A 19,341-nucleotide genomic window follows, 5' to 3' on the forward strand; every position below is an offset into this window, starting at 1 on the left:
AACCCCCGCAACCCAGGGCTACCCCGTTATGTCTATAGCAAAGAATGCCTAGTTGCCAAATATACAAAAATAACAGAATCAAAAGTTAATAACTCTGAGCAGGTTATAGTAGGCAATGATGTTTGTGGGCTTCTGAAGCATTTAGTTTGAGATTCAGTAGCTTCAATTGTTCAGGGAAGTAAAACACAATTAATATGTTTTTTTAACTTTTAATTTAAAGAGTCATTGAGGTGAAAACAATCAGATCAGAAAGGGAATGAGGAGAGGCTTCTGTTACTAGGCAATCTAGAAGCAACACAAACTGTACTCTGGAAGAAAAATGTCTTTGACTCCTTCCCAGGAACTAGGAGACATGAAAAGCAGTGTTTTAGTGTTTCCTTAGATAAAACTGCTGGGCACATTCACCCCTAAATTCTTACTCCAAGCTCCAGGTCTATTCAAGAATGTGTTTGTACGTGGGAACATGTATGTGTAGAAGGGCAGGAGTTAGAACCTTGCATTAGCTGAGTGTTTACTATGTGCCACACACTGTTCTAAATGCTGTATTTTTCTTTGAACTTAAACCCTATAAAGGAGGTACTATTATTAGTCCCATTTTAAAGATGAGGAAACCAAGGTGCAAAGAAGTTTTATAATTCACCCAAGATTACACAATACCAAAGTCAATACCAAAGTCTGGTTTCTAACTCAGACAATCCGGATTAGATTCCATGCTCTTAATACCTAAGCTAGTTCCATGGGATTTCTGAATAAGAATTCTTACTAGCTAGAATAAGATATTTTTTAGATCTCAAATGAACCCTCTACCCCTTTGTAGCCAAGGAAACTAAGACCTAGAGAGGCTGAGATCATCACAGTAAAATAATGTTGCATGTAGGTCACAACTGGGGTCTCCTAGGAGTTTACCTATTTCTCTTCACGCACCTCCCATATGTGATGTTCTCTCAGGAGGGATTTCATTAGAGGAATCATGGCATCCACAGGGATGTGCCACTCAGATTGCCCTTCAAGATAAAATGTGCTGTTCAGCTGAGAACCTCTAACTGTTAGGTACCTTAACACTTAAGAGATGCACTTTCACTTTCTAGCTGGGGCTACCCTCTTCTTAGGCAGCCCTCAGTCAAAGACTCAGCTTGGCAGGAACACTAGGACCTGGTCATTTCTGCCCAAATGGGGACTTTTCTAGTGGACAATTTTTGCACAACAACTCCCATTTTGTTGGTGGAGACTTCTCAGAGCTGCTTCATGATCCCAGCCAACCTGGCTTTGTCCCCTATTATTCATTTATTTATTTATATTTTGGTACTAGGGACTGAACCCAGGGGCACTTTACCACAGAGCTACATCCCCAGCCCTTTTTATTCTTTGTTTTGAGACAGGGCCTCGCTGAGTTGCTGGGGCTGTCTTCAAACTTGTAATCTTTCTGCCTCAGCCTCCCAGATCCCTGGAATTATAGGTGTGCACCACTATTGTCCAGCCCCCTTTCATTTCAGATACTACCTATGCAATGTATCTCTTTCTCACCTAACTTTTTCAGTTTCTGCTTTCTAGAGAGGATTCAATTGGTACAGGAACTAAATGTACTTTGATACTTCTAACATTAAAGATGGAAAAAAATAACTGAATTTAGAGGTCAATCACTTGAATAATATCTTTGCTTCTCTCTTGTCCTCTTCTATGTGAAGTCTCTTAGTATTAGGATACAATTTTATGGGGCCTGGGGATATAGCTCAGTTGGTAGAGTGCTTTCCTTGCAGGCACAAGGCCCTGGGTTCAGTCCCCAGCACTACAAAAAAAAAAAATACAACTTTAGGTCTTCAACATCTTTCTTGACTCTCAAGTTAACATCCTCCCTTAAGAAAGTCCCGAAACAATTTAAGTACAGTGAATTTAGCTACACAGAATCCTTTGTTTTCTTATGTATATAGTTAGGCTCTTTCACTGCCCTATAATTCTTCTCACATGCTGCTCTAAATGTCCTAAATATTTTCTACTCTCTCCTTCAGTGAGCAAACTTCTCATTGTTTCACACCAAGTTCAAATATCACTCTTCTGCAAGGCCTTCCTGGAGTCTTCCAGGCAGAACAGTCCTATAGAAGTCCCCCACTACTATTATATCATCTTCATCATCATCATTATGGTTTAGATATTAAGTGGCCCCCAAAAGCTCAAGTGTGAGACAATGAAAATAGGTTTAGAGATGAAATAATTGTATTATGAGAGTTTTAACCTCATCAGTGCATTAATTCCCTCATAGGGATTAACTGGGTGATAACAGTAGGCAGGTAGGGTGTGGCTAAAGGAAGTGGCGCTTTAGGGCATGCCTTTGGGGTATATATTTTGTCTCTGGTGAAAGAAGTCTCTCTCTGCTTCCTGGTGCCATATCTGAACCTGCTTCCCTCCACCATATCCTTCTGCCATTATGTTCTGCATCACCCCAGGGCCCAGAGCAATGACGTTGGCCACCTACAGACTGAGACCTCTGTAACCATGAGCCCCAAATAATCTTTTCTTCCTCTAAAATTATTCTTCTTATTCTTTTGGTCACAACAGCAAAAAAGCTAACTAAAACAATCATCATCATCATCATCATCATCATGACCATTATTGAATTCTATTGAATATTATTCAATTCCAGATCTTGGTTAAGAATTACATGTGAACTGTAATAAGTCAAGTAGTATAGTTGGATCCATTGCAGAGACAAAGAGAGATTAGGAAGGAAATTCCTGAGCCCATCTTTTAAGAACTATGCAATGATATATACTATGCCTGAAAACAGCAGGCCCTCTTCTTTTCTTTTCCTAGACACCTCTTCTTTTTTTTGGGGGGGGGGGTGCTGGGGATCGAACCCAGGGCCTTGTGCTTACGAGGCAAGCACTCTACCAACTGAGCTATCTCCCCAGGCCCCGACACCTCTTCTTAAAAAGGGAATGACTTGCCATCATCTGATCAATAGTTAACAGACCGTATGGGAGAAAGAGTGAGAGGGAAAGACTCTTTGCTTCCCTGTTGATAAAGTCAGTCCTTCAGATTTTTCAGGACTCCTCTCTTCCAGTCCCTTTATTTTCCTCTCTCCTCACTCTCCTCTTCTTTCTACTCCCTGATTCCCTGAAATGTAAAGTGGGAAACTAGAATAGTGGATTGGGGAATGAGGCAAACCTATTGCACTTTTTTCTCCATTGGAAGTTTTCATATAGAACAATGTAATTACTTCTTATGATATGCCATCATAAGAGTTGCAGCTGACACTCTTAGAAAGACGGATTAACAAGAGAAAAGTACAACAAATTAATTCAATCAACGTTTTACTGTACACAGGAGGCCTCAGAAACAAAGACCCAAAGACCCAGAGAAAACTGTCTATTTGTGTGTATAGATTCCGTGAATAAAGGACAGACAGGTAGAAATATGCTGGGACAAAAGAACATGACTTAATAGTAACAGAGGAAACCTACCTGCTTTGATTCTTCTTGACCTGTCTTTGTGGTAATTCCTTCCTCCTAGGTATAAGCAGGACCCCTTCTGGAATGAGGGTCTTATGACCTACTATCAGACAAGGTAAGTCAGAGAATTTCTTCATGGCCAGCTCCTACACAAAGAGGAAGATTAAAGTAATATTTCTAGCTTTTATGGCTGTCTTTGGGAGAAAGATGTTCTCATTTCTTGTCTTGGGGAAGAGAAATTCTGGTTTCTATGGCCTGTCTTGGGGGAGAAAAGGACCAGGAGAAAAAAGGGCAGGGGAAGGTCATAAAGAGAGTTTGCTCCTAAAGCCTTGTAACATCCTTCAGTTTGAAGGACTCGGAATGCCAAAGGGCCATACTTTGGAGTATTATGCTCGGAGCCCCCAGTACTTCCTGTTTTTTGTTGCTGGTTGGTGTCTACATATGCATCCCCACATGGTAAGGCAGAAAGAGATTGAGTTTAAACTATGTTAAATTGGTGACAATAGTGCAACTGTTGATCCTGGTTTATATATATTTATATATATACAAATATAAATGTATATAAATATACATATAAATATTTATATGTATTTAAAACACACACGCACACACACACACACACACACACACACACACACACACACATATATATATATAGAGAGAGAGAGAGAGATGTGTGACCTTGGGCAAGATTCATGACCTTTTATATTTCTCTTTAATCATTCATAAAATAGGAATAATATTCTCTAACTCACAACATAGTTGTGAGAATTAAATGACACATAGCAATACTCAATAAACAGTGGTTCCCTTTCCTAAGATCATTGTTAAATTTGACACTTACATTCAGTCAGCTCCATTATAGTCTCGTCAAACATATTTGTATAAAATTAGCTATTACCCATCTTTTATGGAAAGGTTTGTTTTTCTCTACAACCACACTGCATTTATGTGACTAATAATATAAATTGCATTATATAATAGTATATGTCATCATCAGTATACTTTTTCGGACAGACAAATCAAATTATTTGATAAGTAAGCTGATATGTAAATTTGACTGGGAGAAATAAATCTTACTGGTGAGTAGGAGAAATTTTGTTCTAATTTGTGATATGATGAAAAGGGATGTTATAGTTCTAATAAGGCATGAAATGGTAAGATGATTATTAATTGAATGTGACCTTTGGGTAATTTATGCCTATGAGGGACTAAAATATTAGGGGAAATGAGATTTTAAACAGCTATTACATTTCTTCACACGTCCACTTACTCATCCATGTGCTTTTTCATTTATCCATCCACTTATTATTCATTCATCCTCTATCCATGTGTCCATCTTTCCACCCATCCATCAATTTGTTATCCAGCTACTCACTTTTCTATGCACCCCTCCTTCCATTCACCCATGCGATCCACTGACTCATGCATGGTAGTAACATTGACTGCATGTGAACATGCATAAGTAATGATCCTTATCATATAGGAACTTTCCACTGAAGAGGGGAGAAAAAAATAAGAAGAAATATGAGGCAACAGCCCTTGCGAATTGTATGAGAATCTAAAGAGTTCCTAAGCATGAGAAATCACAGCTAACAGAGAAGAGGGGCAAACATCTTAGATGTAAGAAACAGAAATTACTTTGGACTTTGAAGATTCTCGAAGAATCGGGAGGACACCATAGATTAAAAAAAGGGGTTCACTGGGGCAATGAAGATTCAAGAGAGGGTGAGCTGTGCTCTGGGGGTGGCGCATGTTTTGGTTTAGCCACAATAAGCTTGAAAAGTACATTGAGGGAGATCATGGAAGGTCTGTAACCTGGAGATAGAAACTTTGGTGCTTTCAAGGTAGGCACACAAAGACCCTGAGATTTTCTAAGTAGTAGACTAATACTAAGTAGAATGTAATAAATATTTTTAATAAATTTCAATTTTAATTACCTAGTTAATAGCTAAATATTTGTTAAAATAACAAATATTTTAATAAATTTCCATTTTAATTAAGTAGTTCAATTAGATTATTTACCTAGTTAATAGCTAAGTATAGGTTCTGGGATTTTCTCAGTTCACAGCATCCTGTACCTCTAATTATTTCATGGAATCCCTAGGCCAAAAGAAATATCTAACAATTCAATTTATTAAGTAGGGTTCAAATAACTTATTAAATATTTATTTGTCTCCTAACAACCTACTATTCATTTATAAAATAATTCACATAAAATTTTAAAATTTATAAACATGTCATTCTTAAATAACCTGGAGACATGGATTTGACTGTAAATAATTTATTCATGAGAATTCAGGAAGTTCTGGAAGATATGAGGGATACAGTAGCAGGAAGGTCAAGAGTCAATAAAGACTATATTATCAAGCAAGCTTCCACTGCAGGCAACTGTAGCTCAGTCCCACTGGGAAACTCCAGGAGTAGGAGTAGAACACATACCTGAAAACTTTTACTGGACAGGCAAGGGAGTTGGGGTATTTATATGCCAACTCTTACCTGATATTGAAGACTGCTCTCAGGGGGATTTTAATTTCTTAGAACTTTTGGCTTGTCATGTGCATGAATAGAGCGAGCTTCAATGGACAGAGAAAATCTTCAGCAAAATAAATGACATTTGGGTATCTGGAACCAACTCCATCCAAATGGTAAGGCCCAAGTAAATATGGGTAAGGTGGAGACAGTAAATATATCACTAGTAAAGCCTAGGAAGACAGCAACTGTAGCAATGATCAGAGGGCGGTGCTTTTCTATAAGAGTGAATCAAAATACCTAGAAGGCATGGATAGTTTGAAAAAAAATGTAATAGAATATAATTTTATGTTTACAAAATAAAAACACTTTTTTAAATCTCTTTGGTTGGCAAATATAGTAATATTCCAGTTAAGCATTGGGACATATTAGTCTCAGATGGGTCACTTGGAATGTTCATGTTTGCTCTTGGTTTAATATGCTTGAGAAGGGTTCAAAGATCCTCCCTTGCAAAGTAGTACCAAAGGAAGAAAGCATTTGTTTTTCCAGTCAAAGGGAAGGAAGGTACTGATTTCTCAACTGAAAAGGAAGGTTGAAATTGGGAAACATTTAGCAGAAGATTTTGTTTCTAAATACATTCTCAACAAATTTAAATGGGTTTGCCATGTTGCAATTCAACTTAGTTATGCCTCATGAAACTGAAAAGTTTCCTATAAATTACATTTTAGAAATCATTTAAAAATTCTGAAGTAATTCTTTCTAACAGGGAAAAATATTAGAACTACCAAGCATGTCACTAAAATCAGCTACTCATCATTAATTTCTGTTGCCTAATGGAAATGAATGATTCACTCCTTTGTTGAATTCTACTTTAGGCTACATTTTTTTAAAGTTGATCTAAGAGTTCATCCTCCAAACAAAATATATCAATACAGTCTTAATTTAGGCCTAAACTTTGATTCAAATACGTCTAATGAATTTATGTCTATAAACTGATTCCCCTAAGCGTACTTGGCTGAAGGAAGAGGAAATTTGCTCTAGTACCTGGAGAAGAGTCAAAAATAGCCTTTTGAATACAGGTCTCTGACTTGGCATCTGAGCTTTCTGGAGAGAAATGCAAACAAGAAAAAACAAGGAACTCAATTTCTTGAGAAATTCTAAATACACAGGTCAAAAGCAGTACTGTACTATAGCTCTGCTGAGGACAGTAAATGAAGGCTGCAGGGAATATACTGTCATGTTGATGACTTGAGGGGTCACAGTTCTGAGGCCCCTGGGATATCCAGAACTCCCCAGAAGCATTAGCTATGGTGATGAGCAGAACCAAATGCAGATTCAGGGAGAAGAAGATGGGAAGTTTCCCAAGAGGAAGCAGAAAGATTTTGTAAAACCAGTGAAATCTGGACTTTTCTTTTTGATGTGACTACTTTAGTACCCACAGGTTAGAGGAACTTGGGTTGACAACAAATGAAAACTGTACTAAGTTTAAAATGCATCATTGTGTCATATGCTTTTGCAGATAATAATTATAGTAAGCTATGAATGATTTTTTAATAATTAGAAAGATGAAAAACAGTAAGTCCAGACAATATAAATGCAGCTAATTGTTCAGTGCTGTGTCATAGTGATTAATTACATTTGTCCAAGAGATATTTTAAATATATACTGTTGGTTCTACAGAGTGCCTACCTGGTTATCAAGAAAAGCCCCAGATGGGGGAATTAAGAGCCCTTAATTTTAGTGACTCAAATGGGCCATTACATAGTTTTTTGACCTTAGGCAAATTTTGTGGGGATGGTTAAATTATTGTCCCTAATTCTTCAACCCATCTCCAATCCATATTCTTGGCAGGGCCTCACTGCAGGCAGAGATTATTTCCCTGCCCCTTGATTTGTGGTCTGGTCATGTGACTTACCCTGGTCAATGACATGTGGGCAGAAGTAACAGTGCTTCAACTCCAGATAGAGGCTTTAAAAGGTCTTGTGAAGAGCCACTTTTTTCTTGAACCTCTGCCATCTTGATAAGAGAAACCTACTCTAGTTGGCCCACTGATTCAAGGAAGCTGAGAGTCAGGTGGAGCAACTTAAAAGAACTAAAATGCAAAAGTGCCCTAGTACAAAAACTTGGATCAGCCAAACCCCAGCTAAGCCCAGAGATACATCATCTGAATACAAGCTTATTGTCGAAAGCTTCTAAGACTCTGTGGTTGTTTGTTACGCAGCAATAGCTGACTGATACATCTCATTATTTTTATGGGCCTCAGTTTCCCTCATCTGTAAACTGAATGAATTTACTATATATCTCAGATCTCTTCTAGTTTTAATCATTTTTTCCTGAAATAAATCTCTCCTCCTTTGTATATAGCTGTTTTTTTAAAGCCTTTTTTATACCTCTAAAGCACACTGACTTCAGGAAGTGTTGCTCCTCTGACTGGATATACCAATTCCATATCTAATGACACTCATTAGACAGTCAAAAGTCTTTTAACTAAAGCTGAAGAGCCACAGGAAATGTGCAGAGATTAAGCCTCAGATAAACAGTACTCATTTAATTTTCAGCCTTTGAAAGTAAAAGTTTCATAATGAGCCCTTTATTGACTGAGCCTTTAGGTCTCCTAGGTGTGAGGGGAAGAAAAGTCAACATCTCCTGAACTTTTGGGAAGCATTTATATTTTTGGCTTATAAACTTCAAGCCCAAAATAACCAACCAAGGTTTACCTTTGGGTATTAGAAAGCATTAGCCTCCCCTCTGATAAGGTACTTCTGTAGTTATTATTAGTATTATTATTATAACAGCTTCTTGACTATACCATGTGATTTCTGCACATAGTAAAATAAGAGTACTCAACTTCATTCCATATGGAAAGTTAGCTTTCTCCCTTGTTTTTCTTCTTTTCCTTTGCTGCATTAGATGGTCTGCAAAAACCTACACTAAGAAACACCAGCACCAGCACTACAGGTGGAATGCAAACATAGCCCTCTCCTGCTGCAGTGAAACCCTCCAGGCTAACATTTGAAATTAGTAAGGATTTGGGTCATCAACCTTTGTTGAGAAAGAGAAGAGGAGGAGACAGAGAGAGAGAGAGAGAGAGAGAGAGAGAGAGAGAGAGAGAGAGAGAAGTGCATGTGTTTATGTGTGGGAGTGTGTGTGTAAAAAAAGAGTGTGAAGTTGAATTCTAGAGGACTAGGGAAAGGTAGAACAAGATATGGGTATGGGAAGCTGAAGAATTGCCCCCCAAGTATATCAAGTTCTAATCCCCAGAACCTGTACATGTTACCTTATGTGGAAACAGGACCTTTGCAGATAAGATTAAGCTAAGCATCTTGAGATGGGGAGATTACCCAGAATTAGAAGGGTGGGCACTAAATGCTATTCCATGTTGAAGGGTTATGGAAAATAATATTCCTACAAGGAAGTTTCCCAAGAAAAATGGAGGGACAGTGTGGCTTGGGAGAAGGGAGGGGAAATTGGCCAAATATTAAACCTCTCCCAATATATCCTTTCCCAATAACAATGGACCCTGAAGGGAAAAGCAAACTTTCATCCCTTCCCAGGTCCATCCCCAGCATCTCCACCAAAAGCAAACATTTACTTCTTCCCAACTCCAGTGGATTTTGAAGGAAGGAGGCAAGTACTAAAATGCTGGACCCTGGACTTTTACCCTTCCTCATTGCAGATGAATCCTGGAAGGAGAAAAGCAAATAGTGAAACTAGGTTATGATGGGTCCCAGAGGAAGGAAGATAAGCAGTGAACACTGAGTTGCGAGCTTTCCACAGTGACAATGAGTTTCAACCTTTTTACCACTGCCTTTCTGAGTTAAATTTTTAAACTGCACAACTAGGTCCCTGACTGTCCAAACTGTACAGTCGCAGTCTCCAATGATTAATTCACCCTCATTGTAAACTATAAAACCCAGACTCCTTCTGTAACCCAGGGGCCATCTATATACCCACAAAATGAGCACTCCCATGCCTGATGGATTGACTTCAATGCAGAATAAAGGAAAGCTTGCTGATCCAAGGTTTGCTTCCTGTCTCCTGTCTCTGTCATTTGTTGGACCATGAGCTTATACATGTGTCCTTATGAGAGAGAGGTAGAGGGAGAGTTGACAGGCAGAAGAGGAGAAAGCAGTGTAACCACAGAGGCATAGGTTGGAGTGATAAGACCAAGAGGCAGGTAGCCATCAAAAGCTGGAAGAGACAAGGATCATCCCCTGGAGCCTCCAAAAGGGCCCCAATCCTGCTGACACTTCTATTTCAGCCTAGTGATACTGTCAAGATCCTGTTTCCATAGAAGTTAACATTTCTCTCTCTGTCTCTCTGTTTTTGCAATCTCTCTATCCTCTTTTTTCTTTTTTCTCCTTTCTCTCTTCCTCCCTTCCCCATCTTTCTCTCTTCTCTGCTGCCCAAGCAGATGCCAAACTGGGGAATAAGATAATGATTCCTTCTACTTGTGGGTTCCCTAATTTCTTTTTTATTTATTTATTAGTTATAGGTAGACACAATACTTTTATTTTTATGTGGTGCTGAGGATAGAACCCAGGGTCCTATGCATGCTACGTGAGTGCTATACCACTGAGCCATGACCCCAACACATGGGTTCCCTAATTTCTAGACATTCTTTTATTTCTCCCCTCGCAGCACTTCACATGGCTTCCCATATGGAAGGGAGAAAATCATTTCATAGTTATTTCTTTGTTTTATTTTTATTTTTACAGACTGCATTTTGATTCATTGTACACAAATGGGGTACAACTTTTCGTTTCTGTGGTTGTACATGATGTAGAATCACACCATTCATGTAATCATACATATACATAGGGTACTGATGTCTGTCTCATTCCACTTGTAGTTACTTCTTAATCGTATTTTCTAAAACGAGACTACAAATGTAGGCATATATATTCAATAAATGGAACTTTCAATGCAAAGATATATTGACATTCTTTTGGTTTTTGAAGAACTGTCACCCTTATCCCAGCCTAGAGACACTCAGGAGGTCTGGTCTAATCTCACTTTTGCTGGTTGTCTCAGGCTCTGAACATTGCACAGAAGCCAGTGTAGTTCTGCATGGCTTGTTCAAGGACAATTAGAGTTCAGACTGATCTTCTTTATATCTCTAATTATTGGAGAGAACAAGGAGTCCTGAGGCTGTTCCCAAGTGGGACGGTCTGCTTAATAATCACTCCTTCTCTGCTTCTAAGCACTTTTGAAGGAGATCAGTCTCCAGCAGAACCAGCTACCCTGTTATAAATTTGGTATCTTAGCCTCTTCTGGGTGCTCAAATAGACCTCAGATGCAAAGACTTGTCAAGGTTTATAGGAAAAGCTCTATAAGCTACAAGCTGTCAATAAAATTCTATTGAATTCACCTTCTCATTCTTCTGCTTGTCTTTAAAATCCCAGATTGATTTTTACAGAATTCACAGTGTCATTCAGGTAATGCTGTTTCTAGTCGTTGGCAAGGTGTTCTTAATGACATAGCAATAACGTGGTACTGCTTTTGCGAATTCAGCAAGTATATCACAAGAAAGGGAGACCCGTTAACCCCCACTCTTCTTCTAAAGAGGGGTTCATGTGTATTCCTTAGCCACACACATTTCTCCTCCCCACTCCCTTTTGTCTGTACACCTGCAGTTAAATCTCGCACTGTTATAACTCGATTTTGCTTAATCTGATTATATTTGACTGAAAATGAAAAGGAATGTTTATGTGATATATTGAAGGATTTATAAGGGAAAAATATTTAACCTTCTAGCAGATTTTAACAGTTTAATGCAGGGTTTCTTAGCCTTGTCACTGTTGATATTTGGGGTTGAATAATTTGTTGTTGGAGGAAGAATGCCCTGTGTATCATAGGATGTTTAATGTCATCACTAGCCACTAGCCACTAGATAATGCACTAGATGCACAGGTATACCAGTACCCTTATCCTCTCCCCAAAATGTTTCCAAGTATTGCCAAATATACCTGATTGGGACAGAGTAATTGAGAACCATTGGTTTAAACTATAAATCTGTTTTTAGAAGGTGCTTGGAGCAGTCAGAGAAAGATTGTTAAAAAACGTGTATTAGAAAGTTCAGGGGAACTGGGGCTATAGCTCAGTTGGTAGAATACTTGCCTAGCATGTGTAAGGCCCTGGGTTTAATCCCCAGCACCATCAAAAAAGAAAGAAAAAGAAAGTTTGGTAGCCAGCCTCCAAGATAGTTCTCAATGATTGTGCTCTCTGGTATCCGTGCCCTTAGTAGTCCTCTCCCTACACCAAGTAGAGCTAACCTAGGTAGCCAATAGGATATTATGGAACTGACAGAGTGTGAGTTTTTGAACTAGGTTATAAGAGACATTCCTCTTTTAGATTATCTGTGCTGGGAAGAGAAATTAGCTGTACCATGAGTACTCCAAAACCTTATGGAGAGGTCCATAAGGCAAGAGCCTCATGAGATCCATCTTGGAAATTACTATGAATTAGATTTGGTTTGTCCCCCATGGATCCTTGTGTTGAAGTCTTGGTCCTCAGTGTCAGGGTATTGAGGTGGTGAAATTTTTGAGGTGGGGTCTAATGTGAGGTGCTTTGGTCACTGGGGGCCCTGACTTTGGAAGGGATTAAGGAAGGTCTCCTGCAACCCCTTGGTAATTCTTGCAAGAGAGTGGTTATAAAAGCCTGAGCTGCCTACCTACTGCTGGCTCCTCAGTTCTAACTTCCTGTATTGAGTATAATCTCTTATTCCCATATATGCTCCCACTATTGCCATCTGCAGTGATGTGATACAGCCCAGAGTGCCCTCACCAGAACTGAGCCATTTCCAGTGTCTTGCCTTTGAATCTCCAAAACTGTGAGCTAAATAAATCTCTGCTCTTCATAAGTAGCCTGCCTCAGGCATTTTATTATGGTGATTAAAAGTTAGCTAATACAGATGTGGAACATGTGGCCCCCATCAGGCCATGAAGACTATAGCCCATAACAACATCTTGACTGTAAACTCATGAGGGGCCCATAGGCAGAATCACCCAGCAAGACACTCTTGAATTCCTGAGTACTAAAACTGCTTATTCTTTGTTATTGTTTATTGTTGTTTTAAGCCTCTAAGTTTTGGGGTCATTTGTTACACAGCAATAGATAATAGAATTTAGATCATATCAATTTCAAACAAAATATTTCTCTGTTCAATATTTTTTTCAAGTCATGGAGATTTTGTTACTTTTCTGGTTAAATAAAATTTTAGAGTAGAGTTCTATTGATTGTGCATTAGCCAACAGGGACAGAAGCAGATCAAAAGAATAAAGCTAGAGTTTTTGTTAGGAAAAACAAAGAGCCTCCTTTGACTGGCTAAGTTTAGGGAGATCTCTAACTCCAGAAATAATGGAATTAAGCAAATAAATACTTTCTGTTGAAAAAAATTTTATCTTTGTAAATTTTGACTTATACTTATTAATAAATTGAACTCCACTTAGAATGTCCTGAGGGCCATTTCAGTGTTAGTCCTTGCTTAAAATTGTTTTAAAAGTGAAATTTATTTTGTGAGACATTTATGTATGTAATTTATTTAATCATGATTGACAGATCATTTGTCCATTGCTGGTTTTTTTTTTTTTTTTTAAAGTGCTTAAATTGGTCCTCTCTCATAGAAATCTGAGAGATAAAATTTCATGGCTACTAAAATTTCTCTACTAAACAATTTTCTGAAACTATTAAAAAATAATTGGCAAATAATGGGTAAGCAAATTGTGTTATATTCATACAATGGAATACTACTTGGTAAAAAAAGAAGTGAACTATTGAGACACACAACAAAATAAATACACTGAGTGAAAGAGGTCATACAAGAAGAGTATGTACTTTATGATTCCATTTCTATGAAATTCTACAAAATGCAAACCCATCTGTAGTATCAGAAAGCAAATCAATGGTTGTCAGGAATGAGGGTAGGAAGGGGTGGGAGGGAGGCATTATAAAGGGACATGAGAAAATTCTTGGAGGTGATGGGTATGTTTACTATTTCAATTATGGTGATAATTTCATAGGTTAATACATGTCAAAACATATTGACTTGTACACTTTAAAAATGTACAGTTTATTACATGTCCATGTTACCCTGCAAAGCTGTTTCAAAAGTGATGGGTAACGTGACATGATAAAAAATAAATGATGGCATAATCATATAGAAAAAGCAAAGAAATGGAATATAGACAAAAGTATTTATTCTGATGCTTGAATTCTTAAAATTCCTATTTAATCACTTGAACAACAAGAACAACAAAAATGTATGTTATATGAGTTTACTTTTGCTGTTCTAAAGTTAGGTGCTCCTATTCAAAGATATTGGGGCACAAATAGGCCTAACTACTGGTAAGTTCCCAAAGACAAGATGAAACCTGCATCTAAACCCCAGGACTTCAGCTAGCTTTTCCTCCTCTGCTCCTACTATGATCTCTTAGGAATACCCTATGGAGTGGGAGTGCTCTCCCTTGCACTTCTGTTTCATTGTCCCCTCAAAACAAGGACAAACACCTTTCTGCTGGGTTCAAAGCTTTTACTACTATCCATATGGAGAAACAGGCCAAGAACAGCAAATGAAAGGAAATTAGGGGGCTAGGGTTGTGGCTCAGTGGTAGAGTGCTTACCTTGCATGTGTGAGGTACTGGGTTTGATCCTATGAAATGAATAAATAAAAGGTATTGTGTCCATCTACAACAAAAAAAATTTAAACTGATAAATTTTTTAAAAAGGAAATTAGAAAGTTTTAGAGGCATATCAAGTACTTATAGCTATGGTTCTTCCTTCCTTTCTTCCTTTCTTCTTTCTTTCTTTTTTCTTTATTAAAGTATTACAGTTATACATAGTAGTTGAGTTTGTTCTGACAAAATCATATATGCATGGAATTCAATCCCAATGGCTGCTTCTTTTCCCAGTTTCCTTCTGAGATAATAGCTAAAATCCCCTTAGAATTTTCTCTGTTTTATTGTCAAAGACAGGACACCAAACCTTCTATCCCTCCTTAGAATGTCTTTTCCCAGCTCTCTCAAATTCAAAAACTATGTTCATATTTTCCTAGATCAAGAACACTCTATGGCTGATAAGACTAAAGAACCAACCAGGAAGGAATAATTTTGTCAATTCGGGTTAGAATTTTAGTATGAAAAGTATATTTGAGTAGGACTGTCTTCTATTGTGGTACCTCTCTCCATGAGATTCTTTTGTCCAAGTTGTGTACCAGTTAAGTACTGACACACTAATGCTGCATAATATACCATCTCCAGATATATTGGTTTATAAAACATTTATTTCTTACTAGATTGTGGCTGATATTGTCTGAGCTTAACTCAGTTCAGTTCAGTTCAGCTCTGCTCCACACATCTTTCAATTTCCTTAGATGAGAAGCTTACCTGAAGTGTGCCTTTGTCATGGCAATGGCAGAAGCACAAAGCATAGAACAGAAGCACATTATAGCTCTTAGGACTTAGAACTGGTGTGGTCTCACTTCTTCCCACATCTCATTGGCCAAAGAAATTACATGGCCAAGGCTAACATAAATGGGAAAGGGGAAAATACCCTTCCCGTAGAGTTTTGGGGAGGTAGGATGGGAAGGAATGAATATATGCTGAATAATCATCTATTCTACAGCTTTTTTTCTTTTTTCTTCTGTTCCTGTACATTTATCATTATTATATTTTTGTAGACCAATAAAACTTGTGTTCCACAATTTGCAAGCATAACTTATGTTTTACAATTTACAAAATTGACTTCATGGATTATAAGGCTTCACTTTCTATCATTTTTCTGACAGGTGTAATATTTTTTCCTTTGGTTATTAGGCTATTATGCTAAGGCATCATGAGGGGGCAGAGAGGACGAGACTTCTACCATGGAGTATGCCAACTGATAATGCATTCAAAAGTAAAATAACATGCAACCCAACTTATAGTTGCTAAGGCAAATAGGAATTTATTTTGCTCACGTGACAAGAAAATCAAAGGCAGGTAACCTTGGGCTGGCAGGATTATCAAAGACCCAGTTATTTTCCTCTCTATGTTCCATGATGGTTAGTACATTGACTTTTGTCTTCATAGCAGTAAAATGGCTAGTGCAGCTCCATACATCAAGCATATATTCAAAGTAGGGAGAAATAGCAGAGGACCATGTAGCTGAGTAGCCTTGCCTTGTATTCAGAAAGTAAAAGTTGCCCAGAAAATTGTTCATTTATAAATCCACAGAAAATAATATTTTGAACTTGCTAGTGTTGATAACAAAAGAAGGCAAGGATAAAAGCTATGGGAAAATGGTACTGAGAAAGCCTACAGTGTCTGCCCCAAGAGGACACACACCCCTTAGACCTAATCAGTCCTTCTAAACAATCCTTACACAGGGTATCCAACTGTAACAAGTGCAAAATGATAACCCTGTTCCTGTGCCTCTATTGCACCTGTTCCTGTGCCTCTATTGCATCTGTGTTTCACATCAGGCCACTTAGAAGCTGATCTGAGCTTTCTGGATTGATTTAGACATTTTGATATTCTCAAGCAATGCAATAATGTTTGATGAGTTGAATAATATGAGGGAAGGTTATTATTTGAAGGTTGTGTCCTTGGGCAAGTTACTTAACTACTCTGGGTTTCAGTTTCATTGCCTAATAAATGGACTTAAAAAAATATCTTGCAAGGTTGCTGTGAAGATAAGAAATCACGTTTGAAAAGAGCTTCACACTTTGTCTGGCATTTAGTAGGTAAATTGTTACCTGCAGTGCTTGCTTCAGCAGCACATATGCTAAAATTGGAACCATACAGAGATTAGCATGGTCCCTGTGCAAGGATGACACGCACATGTGTGAAATATTCGATATTTCTTTTAAATTGTTCCCTGCAGCTGAATGCATTCCTAATTGGCCTACTCACTGTGCATCAAGGCTCACTGTCTCCCATGATGTTTTGTTGTAATAGTCTGATGAACCAAAGGGATAAAATGTGCTTGTCAAAAAAGGAATGTACAGTAAAGCCTTATAATCAGTAGCTGACATCATCACCATTATTTTTCTGGGCTTCTTCAACCCCATATGATTAGACATTTCATCCTCCTTTGCCTTGCATACATTTTCAGGGCTATTAGCAATGTGGCAAGAATCTGCACCCAGCATTGCTTGCATCTGGCTATGAAATCTGCATCACCCTCAAGTGATGCAGATCAGCTTTCTGGAATGGTCAGAGAGGAAGAGTTTGGAAGAGACTTATTTACACGTGAAGGGGAAACAAAGGAATATAAAAATATCTTGCTTGAAGCACAAGCTCTAGGTTAGGCAGAAATCATCTTCCTCTTCCCTCCTGTCCCCCCATTACCAAAGTTTCTCTCTCTTCCTCCCTGGGGTAGGGATAGAGCATTGGGAAAAAGCAGAGTTTCTGCCTATGCCACCTTCTTCTAGAGATAAAACCATTTCATTTTTCCTTTCATTTTCTTTCTTCAAATTCACTGGGTATTACACTTACAATTTGTTATTTTCCACTCACTCTTCTAATTGAGATTCAGGCCGATCCACTCAACTGAAAAGTTAGCTAGATGGAGAAACAATTAGACTATTTAATCATTAATTGCATTTGACATTAACCAAGATGAATAGACACATGACCTGTTACAAACTTATTGGTAAATTGAATGTTAATATTGAATTTCTCTTCATTTGAAACACTAGAAGTGTTATAGTTTAGATCTGGAATGTTCCCCAAAGGGGCATGTGCTGAAGGCTTGTTCCTCACACATGGTGCTTTTGGTGGAACCTTTAGAAGGGGGAGCGTAATTGGAGGAAGAAGGAAAGGTCACTGAAGGACTTGCCCTTGCAGGGTATATCTTGTCCCTGGCCCCTTCTTCTCTCTCTTTGCTTCCTGGCCACCATAAGGTGAGCAGCTTTGTTCATTCACACACTACCTGCCGTGATGTTTCACCTCGCCACAGACCCAAAAACACTACAGTTAAGTGACCATGAACTGAAATCTCTGAAACCATGAGCCAAAATAAATCTTTCAAAAGAAAAAATAAATAAATCTTTCCTCCTTTTAAACTGTTTCTCTCTGGTATTTAGTCACAGCAACAGAAAGCTATCTAATACAAAAAGTAATCGTAAGTTCCCTCCTTTTATCTACCAAAGATTAATCCCAATAATTGGAGGGCAAGGGTGAAGAGAAAGAAGCCATCAGAATTATAACAAGGAAGTATTTCTTCCTATTATTAATACTTAGTGATGACTGTGGGTCTTAGAGAGTTAACTTTAATAATATTTCTTAAGTCAAAGGTGTGATTTAAAATTTTTCATTCTGCACATATTTTCATGTAGAGTTTTCATAATCTCAATAAGTGGGAGTGTGGATACCTGTTTTGTTTTCTTGTTAACTGACAGGTATACAGATGAAGAAAATGGTGGTTATGGTGGTAGTGGGGTCTTCTAGGGGTCATTAACACCTAAACAGAGGAGAGTGCTATCGGGTCCAGCTATATACCACAAATACTTAAATACTCAGAAAATACTCAGGATATGAGAGTTGATGAAAAGGAAATGAGTTTTATTCAAGGGCCTGAACCCTGGAAGATGGAGGGGGACTATTGTCCTCAAAGCTCTATCTTTAGGAAGTTGGGTACACAAAAGGCATTTATAGGGAGGTACAAGGGAAAATGGGACCTTTATCATCCAGGGTATGTGTCTCCTTTTTTCTTCTACTGTGGCCAGAATATCACAATGAACCATGACCTCCTGGAGTTAGTTCCTATAGTTCTCTAGACAGCATATTACTCCTTTGAAAGTTAAAGCTCATAGCCATTTACATGCTTTGTGTTAGTTGATGCACAGAACTAAAGAATAAGGAGGAGGTTACATATTTTCATGTAATCTGAGGTTTACCAGATGTTCTGGGTTCTATAAATCCAAGGAAAAAATATTTAGCAATTAAGAGCATAGTCATTTAAGTGTGGCTTCTCTTTAGTATTTAGAATGCTGGGCAAAGGGAAGGAATGTAACCTTACAAAGGACAACTTGCAAAGAAGAAGCCACTGTTACAAGAGGGTAATTCTGACAACTTTGGCAAGGTTTACCCAGTCCCAAATGATTTGCTCCAATCATTATAGGACACCAGGGCTTGAACTTGCACTAATATCACCCCCCTCATTATGCAGACAGCTGTTTGTCTGTTTGTTTCGTGTTTGTATATATCTATACCAGATGGCAGAGACCCTTTGATACATATGCACCTTCATTGCTTTGTATAGAGGATGGAGATTTGCACAAATCAGTCCTAAAAAGTGAACATGGATATTGTGTCCCATTCCATAAACAGGAATACGTCTGGTGTCAATTCCCCTGTAAAATATAAAAAGACATTGGCTTGATATCATATAAATGTTTGATAGAAAATCCTTTCGAATGGAGGAACTTTAGATCGTGTAGAAG

Source organism: Sciurus vulgaris (assembly GCF_902686455.1).
Source record: "Sciurus vulgaris genome assembly, chromosome: X".
Taxonomy (NCBI): Eukaryota; Metazoa; Chordata; class Mammalia; order Rodentia; family Sciuridae; genus Sciurus; species Sciurus vulgaris.